Here is a 12,664-nt window from a genome sequence, read left to right as displayed (position 1 = left end):
CTCACTCTAGTCTCTAGTCTCTCTGCTGAACAGTAAGCAGTGCTCTAGTCTCTAGTCTATCTGCTGAACAGTAAGCAGTGCTCTAGTCTCTAGTCTCTCTGCTGAACAGTAGGCAGTGCTCTAGTCACTAGTCTCTCTGCTGAACAGTAGGCAGTGCTCTAGTCTCTAGTCTATCTGCTGAACAGTAAGCAGTGCTCTAGTCTCTAGTCTCTCTGCTGAACAGTAGGCAGTGCTCTAGTCTCTAGTCTCTCTGCTGAACAGTAAGCAGTGCTCTAGTCTCTAGTCTCTCTGCTGAACAGTAGGCAGTGCTCTAGTCTCTAGTCTCTCTGCTGAACAGTAAGCAGTGCTCTAGTCTCTAGTCTCTCTGCTGAACAGTAGGCATTGCTCTAGTCTCTAGTCTCTCTGCTGAACAGTAAGCAGTGCTCTAGTCTCTAGTCTCTCTGCTGAACAGTAGGCAGTGCTCTAGTCTCTCTGCTGAACAGTAGGCAGTGCTCTAGTCTCTAGTCTCTCTGCTGAACAGTAAGCAGTGCTCTAGTCTCTAGTCTCTCTGCTGAACAGTAGGCAGTGCTCTAGTCTCTAGTCTCTCTGCTGAACAGTAAGCAGTGCTCTAGTCTCACTCTAGTCTCTAGTCTCTCTGCTGAACAGTAAGCAGTGCTCTAGTCTCTCTGCTGAACAGTAAGCAGTGCTCTAGTCTCTAGTCTCTGCTGAACAGTAAGCAGTGCTCTCTCTGCTGAACAGTAGGCAGTGCTCTAGTCTCACTCTAGTCTCTAGTCTCTGCTGAACAGTAAGCAGTGCTCTAGTCTCTAGTCTCTCTGCTGAACAGTAAGCAGTGCTCTAGTCTCACTCTAGTCTCTAGTCTCTCTGCTGAACAGTAAGCAGTGCTCTAGTCTCATTCTAGTCTCTAGTCTCTCTGCTGAATAGTAAGCAGTGCTCTAGTCTCTAGTCTCTCTGCTGAACAGTAGGAAGTGCTCTAGTCTCTCTGCTGAGCAGTAAGCAGTGCTCTAGTCTCTAGTCTATCTGCTGAACAGTAAGCAGTGCTCTAGTCTCTAGTCTCTCTGCTGAAAAGTAGGCAGTGCTCTAGTCACTAGTCTCTCTGCTGAACAGTAGGCAGTGCTCTAGTCTCTAGTCTATCTGCTGAACAGTAAGCAGTGCTCTAGTCTCTAGTCTCTCTGCTGAACAGTAGGCAGTGCTCTAGTCTCTAGTCTCTCTGCTGAACAGTAAGCAGTGCTCTAGTCTCTAGTCTCTCTGCTGAACAGTAGGCAGTGCTCTAGTCTCTAGTCTCTCTGCTGAACAGTAAGCAGTGCTCTAGTCTCTAGTCTCTCTGCTGAACAGTAGGCATTGCTCTAGTCTCTAGTCTCTCTGCTGAACAGTAAGCAGTGCTCTAGTCTCTAGTCTCTCTGCTGAACAGTAGGCAGTGCTCTAGTCTCTCTGCTGAACAGTAGGCAGTGCTCTAGTCTCTAGTCTCTCTGCTGAACAGTACGCAGTGCTCTAGTCTCTAGTCTCTCTGCTGAACAGTAAGCAGTGCTCTAGTCTCTAGTCTCTCTGCTGAACAGTAGGCAGTGCTCTAGTCTCTCTGCTGAACAGTAAGCAGTGCTCTAGTCTCACTCTAGTCTCTAGTCTCTCTGCTGAACAGTAAGCAGTGCTCTAGTCTCTAGTCTCTCTGCTGAACAGTAAGCAGTGCTCTAGTCTCTAGTCTCTCTGCTGAACAGTAAGCAGTGCTCTAGTCTCTCTGATGAACAGTAAGCAGTGCTTTAGTCTCTAGTCTCTGCTGAACAGTAAGCAGTGCTCTAGTCTCACTCTAGTCTCTAGTCTCTCTGCTGAACAGTAGGCAGTGCTCTAGTCTCTAGTCTCTCTGCTGAGCAGTAAGCAGTGCTCTAGTCTCTAGTCTCTCTGCTGAGCAGTAAGCAGTGCTCTAGTCTCTCTGTTGAACAGTAAGCAGTGCTCTAGTCTCACTCTAGTCTCTAGTCTCTCTGCTGAACAGTAAGCAGTGCTCTAGTCTCTAGTCTATCTGCTGAACAGTAAGCAGTGCTCTAGTCTCTAGTCTCTCTGCTGAACAGTAAGCAGTGCTCTAGTCTCTAGTCTCTCTGCTGAACAGTAGGCAGTGCTCTAGTCTCACTCTAGTCTCTAGTCTCCCTGCTGAACAATAAGCAGTGCTCTAGTCTCTCTGCTGAACAGTAAGCAGTGCTCTAGTCTCTAGTCTCTGCTGAACAGTAAGCAATGCTCTCTCTGCTGAACAGTAGGCAGTGCTCTATTCGCACTCTAGTCTCTAGTCTCTGCTGAACAGTAAGCAGTGCTCTAGGCTCTAGTCTCTCTGCTGAACAGTAAGCAGTGCTCTAGTCTCACTCTAGTCTCTAGTCTCTCTGCTGAACAGTAAGCAGTGCTCTAGTCTCATTCTAGTCTCTAGTCTCTCTGCTGAATAGTAAGCAGTGCTCTAGTCTCTAGTCTCTCTGCTGAACAGTAGGAAGTGCTCTAGTCTCTCTGCTGAGCAGTAAGCAGTGCTCTAGTCTCTAGTCTCTCTGCTGAACAGTAAGCAGTGCTCTAGTCTCACTCTAGTCTCTAGTCTCTCTGTTGAACAGTAGGCAGTGCTCTAGTCTCTAGTCTCTCTGCTGAACAGTAAGCAGTGCTCTAGTCTCTAGTCTCTCTGCTGAACAGTAAGCAGTGCTCTAGTCTCACTCTAGTCTCTAGTCTCTAGTCTCTGCTGAACAGTAAGCAGTGCTCTAGTCTCTAGTCTCTCTGCTGAACAGTAAGCAGTGCTCTAGTCTCTAGTCTCTCTGCTGAACAGTAAGCAGTGCTCTAGTCTCTAGTCTCTCTGCTGAACAGTAGGCATTGCTCTAGTCTCTAGTCTCTCTGCTGAACAGTAAGCAGTGCTCTAGTCTCTAGTCTCTCTGCTGAACAGTAGGCAGTGCTCTAGTCTCTCTGCTGAACAGTAGGCAGTGCTCTAGTCTCTAGTCTCTCTGCTGAACAGTAAGCAGTGTTCTAGTCTCTAGTCTCTCTGCTGAACAGTAGGCAGTGCTCTAGTCTCTAGTCTCTCTGCTGAACAGTAAGCAGTGCTCTAGTCTCACTCTAGTCTCTAGTCTCTCTGCTGAACAGTAAGCAGTGCTCTAGTCTCTCTGCTGAACAGTAAGCAGTGCTCTAGTCTCTAGTCTCTGCTGAACAGTAAGCAGTGCTCTCTCTGCTGAACAGTAGGCAGTGCTCTAGTCTCACTCTAGTCTCTAGTCTCTGCTGAACAGTAAGCAGTGCTCTAGTCTCTAGTCTCTCTGCTGAACAGTAAGCAGTGCTCTAGTCTCACTCTAGTCTCTAGTCTCTCTGCTGAACAGTAAACAGTGCTCTAGTCTCATTCTAGTCTCTAGTCTCTCTGCTGAATAGTAAGCAGTGCTCTAGTCTCTAGTCTCTCTGCTGAACAGTAGGAAGTGCTCTAGTCTCTCTGCTGAGCAGTAAGCAGTGCTCTAGTCTCTCTGCTGAACAGTAAGCAGTGCTCTAGTCTCTAGTCTCTGCTGAACAGTAAGCAGTGCTCTAGTCTCTCTGCTGAACAGTAAGCAGTGCTCTAGTCTCTAGTCTCTGCTGAACAGTAAGCAGTGCTCTAGTCTCTCTGCTGAACAGTAAGCAGTGCTCTAGTCTCTAGTCTCTGCTGAACAGTAAGCAGTGCTCTCTCTGCTGAACAGTAGGCAGTGCTCTAGTCTCTAGTCTATCTGCTGAACAGTAAGCAGTGCTCTAGTCTCTAGTCTCTCTGCTGAAAAGTAGGCAGTGCTCTAGTCACTAGTCTCTCTGCTGAACAGTAGGCAGTGCTCTAGTCTCTAGTCTATCTGCTGAACAGTAAGCAGTGCTCTAGTCTCTAGTCTCTCTGCTGAACAGTAGGCAGTGCTCTAGTCTCTAGTCTCTCTGCTGAACAGTAAGCAGTGCTCTAGTCTCTAGTCTCTCTGCTGAACAGTAGGCAGTGCTCTAGTCTCTAGTCTCTCTGCTGAACAGTAAGCAGTGCTCTAGTCTCTAGTCTCTCTGCTGAACAGTAGGCATTGCTCTAGTCTCTAGTCTCTCTGCTGAACAGTAAGCAGTGCTCTAGTCTCTAGTCTCTCTGCTGAACAGTAGGCAGTGCTCTAGTCTCTCTGCTGAACAGTAGGCAGTGCTCTAGTCTCTAGTCTCTCTGCTGAACAGTACGCAGTGCTCTAGTCTCTAGTCTCTCTGCTGAACAGTAAGCAGTGCTCTAGTCTCTAGTCTCTCTGCTGAACAGTAGGCAGTGCTCTAGTCTCTAGTCTCTCTGCTGAACAGTAAGCAGTGCTCTAGTCTCACTCTAGTCTCTAGTCTCTCTGCTGAACAGTAAGCAGTGCTCTAGTCTCTAGTCTCTCTGCTGAACAGTAAGCAGTGCTCTAGTCTCTAGTCTCTCTGCTGAACAGTAAGCAGTGCTCTAGTCTCTCTGATGAACAGTAAGCAGTGCTTTAGTCTCTAGTCTCTGCTGAACAGTAAGCAGTGCTCTAGCCTCACTCTAGTCTCTAGTCTCTCTGCTGAACAGTAGGCAGTGCTCTAGTCTCTAGTCTCTCTGCTGAGCAGTAAGCAGTGCTCTAGTCTCTAGTCTCTCTGCTGAGCAGTAAGCAGTGCTCTAGTCTCTCTGTTGAACAGTAAGCAGTGCTCTAGTCTCACTCTAGTCTCTAGTCTCTCTGCTGAACAGTAAGCAGTGCTCTAGTCTCTAGTCTATCTGCTGAACAGTAAGCAGTGCTCTAGTCTCTAGTCTCTCTGCTGAACAGTAAGCAGTGCTCTAGTCTCTAGTCTCTCTGCTGAACAGTAGGCAGTGCTCTAGTCTCACTCTAGTCTCTAGTCTCCCTGCTGAACAATAAGCAGTGCTCTAGTCTCTCTGCTGAACAGTAAGCAGTGCTCTAGTCTCTAGTCTCTGCTGAACAGTAAGCAATGCTCTCTCTGCTGAACAGTAGGCAGTGCTCTATTCTCACTCTAGTCTCTAGTCTCTGCTGAACAGTAAGCAGTGCTCTAGGCTCTAGTCTCTCTGCTGAACAGTAAGCAGTGCTCTAGTCTCACTCTAGTCTCTAGTCTCTCTGCTGAACAGTAAGCAGTGCTCTAGTCTCATTCTAGTCTCTAGTCTCTCTGCTGAATAGTAAGCAGTGCTCTAGTCTCTAGTCTCTCTGCTGAACAGTAGGAAGTGCTCTAGTCTCTCTGCTGAGCAGTAAGCAGTGCTCTAGTCTCTAGTCTCTCTGCTGAACAGTAAGCAGTGCTCTAGTCTCACTCTAGTCTCTAGTCTCTAGTCTCTGCTGAACAGTAAGCAGTGCTCTAGTCTCTAGTCTCTCTGCTGAACAGTAAGCAGTGCTCTAGTCTCTAGTCTCTCTGCTGAACAGTAAGCAGTGCTCTAGTCTCTAGTCTCTCTGCTGAACAGTAAGCAGTGCTCTAGTCTCACTCTAGTCTCTAGTCTCTCTGCTGAACAGTAAGCAGTGCTCTAGTCTCTAGTCTCTCTGCTGAACAGTAAGCAGTGCTCTAGTCTCTAGTCTCTCTGCTGAACAGTAAGCAGTGCTCTAGTCTCTCTGATGAACAGTAAGCAGTGCTTTAGTCTCTAGTCTCTGCTGAACAGTAAGCAGTGCTCTAGTCTCACTCTAGTCTCTAGTCTCTCTGCTGAACAGTAGGCAGTGCTCTAGTCTCTAGTCTCTCTGCTGAGCAGTAAGCAGTGCTCTAGTCTCTAGTCTCTCTGCTGAGCAGTAAGCAGTGCTCTAGTCTCTCTGCTGAACAGTAGGCAGTGCTCTAGTCTCTAGTCTCTCTGCTGAACAGTACGCAGTGCTCTAGTCTCTAGTCTCTCTGCTGAACAGTAAGCAGTGCTCTAGTCTCTAGTCTCTCTGCTGAACAGTAAGCAGTGCTCTAGTCTCACTCTAGTCTCTAGTCTCTGCTGAACAGTAAGCAGTGCTCTAGTCTCACTCTAGTCTCTAGTCTCTCTGCTGAACAGTAGGCAGTGCTCTAGTCTCACTCTAGTCTCTCTGCTGAACAGTAGGCAGTGCTCTCGTCTCTAGTCTCTCTGCTGAACAGTAAGCAGTGCTCTAGTCTCACTATAGTCTCTAGTCTCTCTGCTGAACAGTAGGCAGTGCTCTAGTCTCTAGTCTCTCTGCTGAACAGTAAGCAGTGCTCTAGTCTCTAGTCTCTCTGCTGAACAGTAAGCAGTGCTCTAGTCTCTAGTCTCTGCTGAACAGCAGGCAGTGCTCTAGTCTCTAGTCTCTGCTGAACAGTAAGCAGTGCTCTAGTCTCTAGTCTCTCTGCTGAACAGTAAGCAGTGCTCTAGTCTCTAGTCTCTCTGCTGAACAGTAAGCAGTGCTCTAGTCTCTAGTCTCTCTGCTGAACAGTAGGCGGTGCTCTAGTCTCACTCTAGTCTCTCTGCTGAACAGTAAGCAGTGCTCTAGTCTCTCTGCTGAACAGTAAGCAGTGCTCTAGTCTCTAGTCTCTCTGCTGAACAGTAAGCAGTGCTCTAGTCTCACTCTAGTCTCTAGTCTCTCTGCTGAACAGTAAGCAGTGCTCTAGTCTCTAGTCTCTCTGCTGAACAGTAGGCGGTGCTCTAGTCTCACTCTAGTCTCTAGTCTCTCTGCTGAACAGTAGGCAGTGCTCTAGTCTCTAGTCTCTCTGCTGAACAGTAAGCAGTGCTCTAGTCTCACTCTAGTCTCTCTGCTGAACAGTAAGCAGTGCTCTAGTCTCTAGTCTCTCTGCTGAACAGTAAGCAGTGCTCTAGTCTCTAGTCTCTCTGCTGAGCAGTAAGCAGTGCTCTAGTCTCTAGTCTCTCTGCTGAACAGTAGGCAGTGCTCTAGTCTCTAGTCTCTCTGCTGAACAGTAAGCAGTGCTCTAGTCTCTAGTCTCTCTGCTGAACAGTAGGCAGTGATCTAGTCTCTAGTCTTTCTGCTGAACAGTAAGCAGTGCTCTAGTCTCTAGTCTCTCTGCTGAGCAGTAAGCAGTGCTCTAGTCTCTAGTCTCTGCTGAACAGTAAGCAGTGCTCTAGTCTCTAGTCTCTCTGCTGAACAGTAGGCAGTGCTCTAGTCTCTAGTCTCTCTGCTGAACAGTAAGCAGTGCTCTAGTCTCACTCTAGTCTCTAGTCTCTCTGCTGAACAGTAAGCAGTGCTCTAGTCTCTAGTGTCTCTGCTGAACAGTAAGCAGTGCTCTAGTCTCTCTGCAGAACAGTAAGCAGTGCTCTAGTCTCTAGTCTCTCTGATGAACAGTAAGCAGTGCTTTAGTCTCTAGTCTCTGCTGAACAGTAAGCAGTGCTCTAGTCTCACTCTAGTCTCTAGTCTCTCTGCTGAACAGTAGGCAGTGCTCTAGTCTCCAGTCTCTCTGCTGAGCAGTAAGCAGTGCTCTAGTCTCTAGTCTCTCTGCTGAGCAGTAAGCAGTGCTCTAGTCTCTAGTCTCTCTGCTGAACAGTAGGCAGTGCTCTAGTCTCTAGTCTCTCTGCTGAACAGTAAGCAGTGCTCTAGTCTCTAGTCTCTCTGCTGAACAGTAAGCAGTGCTCTAGTCTCTAGTCTTTCTGCTGAACAGTGGGCGGTGCTCTAGTCTCTCTGCTGTGCAGTGGGCGGTCCTCCAGTCTTTGCTGCTGCGCTGTGCAGTGGGCGGTCCTCCAGTCTTTGCTGCTGCGCTGTGCAGTCGGCGGTCCTCCAGTCTTTGCTGCTGCGCTGTGCAGTGGGCGGTCCTCCAGTCTTTGCTGCTGTGCTGTGCCTCAGGCTGAGAGAGAGAGAGGGGAAGAGAACGACGCGAGAGATGAGAGAGATTCTGTTGCCCTACGGATGCATTCGATCAAGGCTTTGGCATGCCGGGGGTGACCAATCATTCGCTGGGCTCTGCTGCATCCGTGAGAGAGAGAGAGAGAGAGAGGCAAGAGAGAGGGAGTGAGCGAGGATCGTAAGAGAGAAAGGAAATTTCCCCATCTTTTACCGTGCTGCTGCCGCTACTGCAGACATCGCTCCCTCCCCCCTCCCTCCTTCCTGCCCTCGCTCTGCCTTCCTGGAGAGAGACAAAAGGACTGCATTGCCATCCATCCTCCTCGGATTTTTTCACATTCTTGTTTTTTCTCCTCCTCGTGTTCTTGGAAAGGATTTGATGTAGCGGTGCGGTTTTCTCCCAGGAGCCGGACGGTATGTGTGTCACTGCGGCGGACAGGCCCTCCTCATTTTCCTGGGGGGTCTGAGTCCCCCCATCCCCCCCCCCCCCCCCCCAGCTCCACCTGTGAGCGGAGGGTGAAATGCTATTAACATTCATATCACCTGGAACGCGCTCCGCTACTGCTTCTGAATGCCAAGCGATCGCGGGGTGAAAAAAACACAGTTGGAAATGACTGCTCCGTCCATCTCTGTTGCTTTGAATGCTTTTATTCGTAAGAGATCTTTAGATGCACTCGGTATGTTTAAGGGCTGATGTTTTGATTGTGTTTTTGGGGGGATGATGCTGCAAAACCAGGCTCTCGTGGTAAATATTTTAGATGTTACATGACATCTTCCAAAAAAAAATTCAAAAATGTTTTTGAAAAGATTACGTTTGTTGCTTTGCGATTTTAACCCCCGCAAACAATAATTGGATAGTGGACCGCTTTCTTTGAAAAACATTTTGGTCGTTTTCTTCTGTTTTTTTTTGGGGCCATTGCAAAAGGAAGGATATCTACCCCCATTCTCTGCCTTACACCCCTCCAAAACGATTACGGAGGAAATGGGGTCCTAAGGGTTGTCGGTGAGAATGCCCTCTCGTCTTGAGATGGGACAGAGGGAGACGGGGGACAACCGTCGGCCCTGTCGGTGGTGGGCCCATGTGGTGGATCTGACGTGCGTGGGTGGACCGGCCCCGGCTCTGGTGGGACAGGCGACCCAGAAGAAGTATCCTGGCGCGGACTTGAGCCGCCGTGTGGCGTTCCTGTTGGCCCTGGTCACCCTCCTGCCCGTCCGTGCGGAGGCGGCGCGTGTGTCGTCCAGCCTGAGCACAACGCACCACGTCCACCACTTCCACAGCAAGCACGGCACCATTCCTATAGCCATCAACCGCATGCCCTTCCTCACCCGAGGGGGTCATGGTAAGGGCTTCACAAGGGCCACTTATCCCTTAGATTAGCTTAACCCCTATCATATTCTCTCTCTCTCTCTCTCTCTCTCTCTCTCTCTCTCTCTCTCTCTCTCTCTCTCTCTCTCTGTCTCTCTCTCTCTCTCTCTCTCACACACTCATTATATCTCTATCTCTCTCTCAATCTATCTATCTATCTATCTATCTCTCTCTCTCTCTCTCACACGCTCATTCTATCTTTCTCTCTCTTTCTCTCTCTCTCTATCTCTCTCACTCACTCATTCTCTTTTTCACTCACTCTTTCACACACACACACACACACACACACACACACACACACACACACACACACACACACACACACACACACACACACACACACACACACACACTCATTCATTCTCTTTCACTCGCTCATTCACTCATTCTCTCTTTTACACACTCACTCTCTTTCACACACACACACACACACACACACACACACACACACACACACACACACACACACACACACTCACACTCACACTCACACACACACACACACACACACACACACACACACACACACACACATTCTTAGTTTCATTTACACACTCACTTTCTCACTCTCTCTCTCTCTCTTTCACTCACTAACTCGATCACTTTTTCTCTCTAAATCTGACCGCTAAGCACTCCCCTCCCTTCACTTTGAGTGACAACTTGGTTAGAAGGTACACACATCAGTGACACATCAGAAAGTGGATGAGGTGGTATTTATGGGTCCTTTTGCCACTGGCGTGTATGCTGGGACAGCAAAGAGTAACCATTGCTTTTAATAAGCCAGTACTTTGACTGTCTCAGTGTTGTGAGGGAGCATGGGAGCTGAGCAGACACTCTCCATTGTATGTGGACATGCTTACACATGGTGGGGGGCTGGGGGCTCATGTGGACACCTACATGCAATGATAGTGACAAGAGTGTTAGGGATGGAACTGGGACAGGCTAACACACACGCACACACACACGCATGCACACACACACAAACAAAGGTTCCTTCAGAGTCTATAGAGGCCTTTCACAGAATTTCCATTTGATGTCCGCGTTGGAAGAAACAGTGGTTGCTCTGTGAAAAACAATGGTTGGCATGTGTTGATATATAAGAAATATATCATGAAAAATTTTGTAAGTAAGTAAGTCAGTCAAAGTGGCTCATTGTATCAGCTGAGCAACGAGGGAGAATATCCCCCTTAGCTAGACCAGCTCCCAGTACCTACCGCACATCTTAGTTACCCAAGTTGTCCTATTTACCCTAGCTGTCATAGTTACCCTAGCTGTCTTAGTTAACCTAGCTGTCATAGTTACCCTAGCTGTATTAGTTACCCTAGCTGTCATAGTTACCCTAGCTGTCATAGTTACCCTAGCTGTCATAGTTACCCAAGCTGTCTTAGTTACCCTAGCTGTCATAGTTACCCTAGCTGTCATAGTTACCCTAGCTGTCTTAGTTACCCTAGCTGTCATAGTTACCCTAGCTGTCATAGTTAGCCTAGCTGTCATAGTTACCCAAGCTGTCTTAGTTACCCTAGCTGTCATAGTTACCCTCAGGGCCGTAGCCAGGGTTTAGAAATTAGGGAGGTCTATTTATTTTTTTGGCCCAGACCGGCCCACTGTAATCGGTCGGACACCACCCACCAGTACACCATCCTTGCGGTCCCCTTAAATATGCGTACCTACTGTACTATTCCCCCAACCCACTACAAAGCTGGGTAGTAAGTGCCATGGACAAGTGGACCAGTGTACTGACTCGCTCTTGGCTGAATCTTGTTTTGGGTGGTGATGTAAAAACACCTGCATCATAGCAGGCTCAGGATGGGCAAAGTAGTCTATAGCTGTATAATATACAACACCTGTAGCTCAACTGCAAAAACTGCTTTTTTGATTTGATTAGATTTATTTGGAAATTAAAAACACATCATAAAAATAAATTATCTTGACCAATTTGTATTCCTGAGGATATCACCTAAAAGCATTAATTAAAACACTTATTTCCAAGGTGGTCCTCGATGGAAGACATAAAAACACACCATTGATTTAATTGCTATATAAATCACATACAAAGATCTAACTATTACTCCTCTCTGAATATGAATATAAAACAAGAAGGTGATCTATTAACTGTGTAAACCTTATGCAATATTCATCATTGATATTTGAATACTTGAAATGTGACCCTAGCTGTCTTAGCCACACACAAAAAAGAGAGAGGAATGTCAAGGAAATGTTATCTATGTCCATTGTCCATCTGTGTTAAATCTCTGTATAGCCTTGACTAGTTTAATATGATCAACTAGTCTGACTACAGCAGCTACACTAGGAGACAGTCTGAGTGTCTCTTTAACAATGACCAAGGTTGAGGAGATATGACCAAGGCTTGTTATTCATTATCTAACTGGGGCATAATTCTTGTTTACCTTTCTTGTCATATCTGGTGTCTAATGTATGTAATTTCAGTTATGTATTAATGTACGTTCTGACCAGAGCTCTTGGTCACTTTGTGGTCAGAAGCTTTGTCTGTACAACATGTCTTCTCTGATGATAAACTGATCACTTCTTCTATGGCTATGGCCGTAGATAATAAATTATGTTCTATATTTTTATACAAACTGACTCGATCTGAAATTCCTACAGCTTACTGTCATGGCTCAACAACAGAATTCAGCATGGAGGAAAAAACATTACAAAATATTCATCATAGGAGGCTTGGTCGATCATAACCAATGAACTGACTAATTAATTGACTGGGGTGGAGTTTAGCTCCATCCTGGATGATTGTGATTGGTTGAAGAAAACATCAATAACAGAGATAGATTTTTTCCCCTCCTCTAGTCTTGAATGCCAATGAGTTCTGCCAGATGGCATGTGAAGAAGGCTGTGGGCAGTGAGAGACGTCTGTGAGAGACGTCTGAGTCTGTCTGTGAGAGTGTCTGTGAGAGTGTCTTTCTGTGAGAGACGTCTGTGAGAGACATCTACGAGAGACGTCTGTAAGTCTGTCTGTGAGAGTGTCTGTGAGAGTGTCTTTCTGTGAGAGACGTCTGTGAGAGTGTCTTTCTGTGAGAGACGTCTGTGAGACTGTCTTTCTGTGAGAGACATCTGTGAGAGTGGCTGAGAGTGTCTGTGAGACTGTCTTTCTGTGAGCCTGTCTTTCTGTGAGACTGTCTTTCTATGAGAGTGTCTTTCTGTGAGCCTGTCTTTTTGTGAGACTGTCTTTCTGTGAGAGTGTCTTTCTGTGAGCCTGTCTTTTTGTGAGACTGTCTTTTTGTGAGACTGTCTTTCTGTGTGAGTGTCTTTCTGTGAGCCTGTCTTTCTGTGAGAGTGTCTTTCTGGGAGCCTGTCTTTCTGTGAGACTGTCTTTCTGTGAGCCTGTCTTTCCGTGAGACTGTCTTTCTGTGAGACTGTCTTTCTGTGAGATTGCCTGTGACACTTTTTGTGTCTGTCTGTGAGCTTGTCTGTCTATGAGGTTGTCTGTGAGACTGTTGCATCTATAATCTAGACACTACATGTTTGTAGACTTTATAAAGACACTTTAGCTTTATTTCCTACTTACCAGTGATGTTGTCGACCTGTACAGTCCTTTCTCAACACAAACACTCTGGTAGCCACAGCATGAATGTAACCCAATGGGGCC

The 12,664-nt window shown here is 47.1% G+C and overlaps 1 protein-coding gene across 1 annotated transcript in view; it reads left to right on the top strand.

Moving 5' to 3' along the window:
- The window catches only part of LOC311233505 (neurexin-2-like), a gene marked incomplete at both ends in the record, with an annotated part of 583,916 nt that overhangs the window by 517,394 nt on the left and 53,858 nt on the right, over positions 1 to 12,664 (top strand). The gene's annotated exons all lie outside the window — the stretch shown is intronic.

This window comes from Notolepis coatsorum (genome assembly GCF_963971535.1).
Source record: "Notolepis coatsorum genome assembly, chromosome: 8".
NCBI lineage: Eukaryota > Metazoa > Chordata > Actinopteri > Aulopiformes > Paralepididae > Notolepis > Notolepis coatsorum.
The sequence above is the reverse complement of the archived record's forward strand: the minus strand, read 5'-3'. Positions and strand labels throughout refer to the sequence as shown.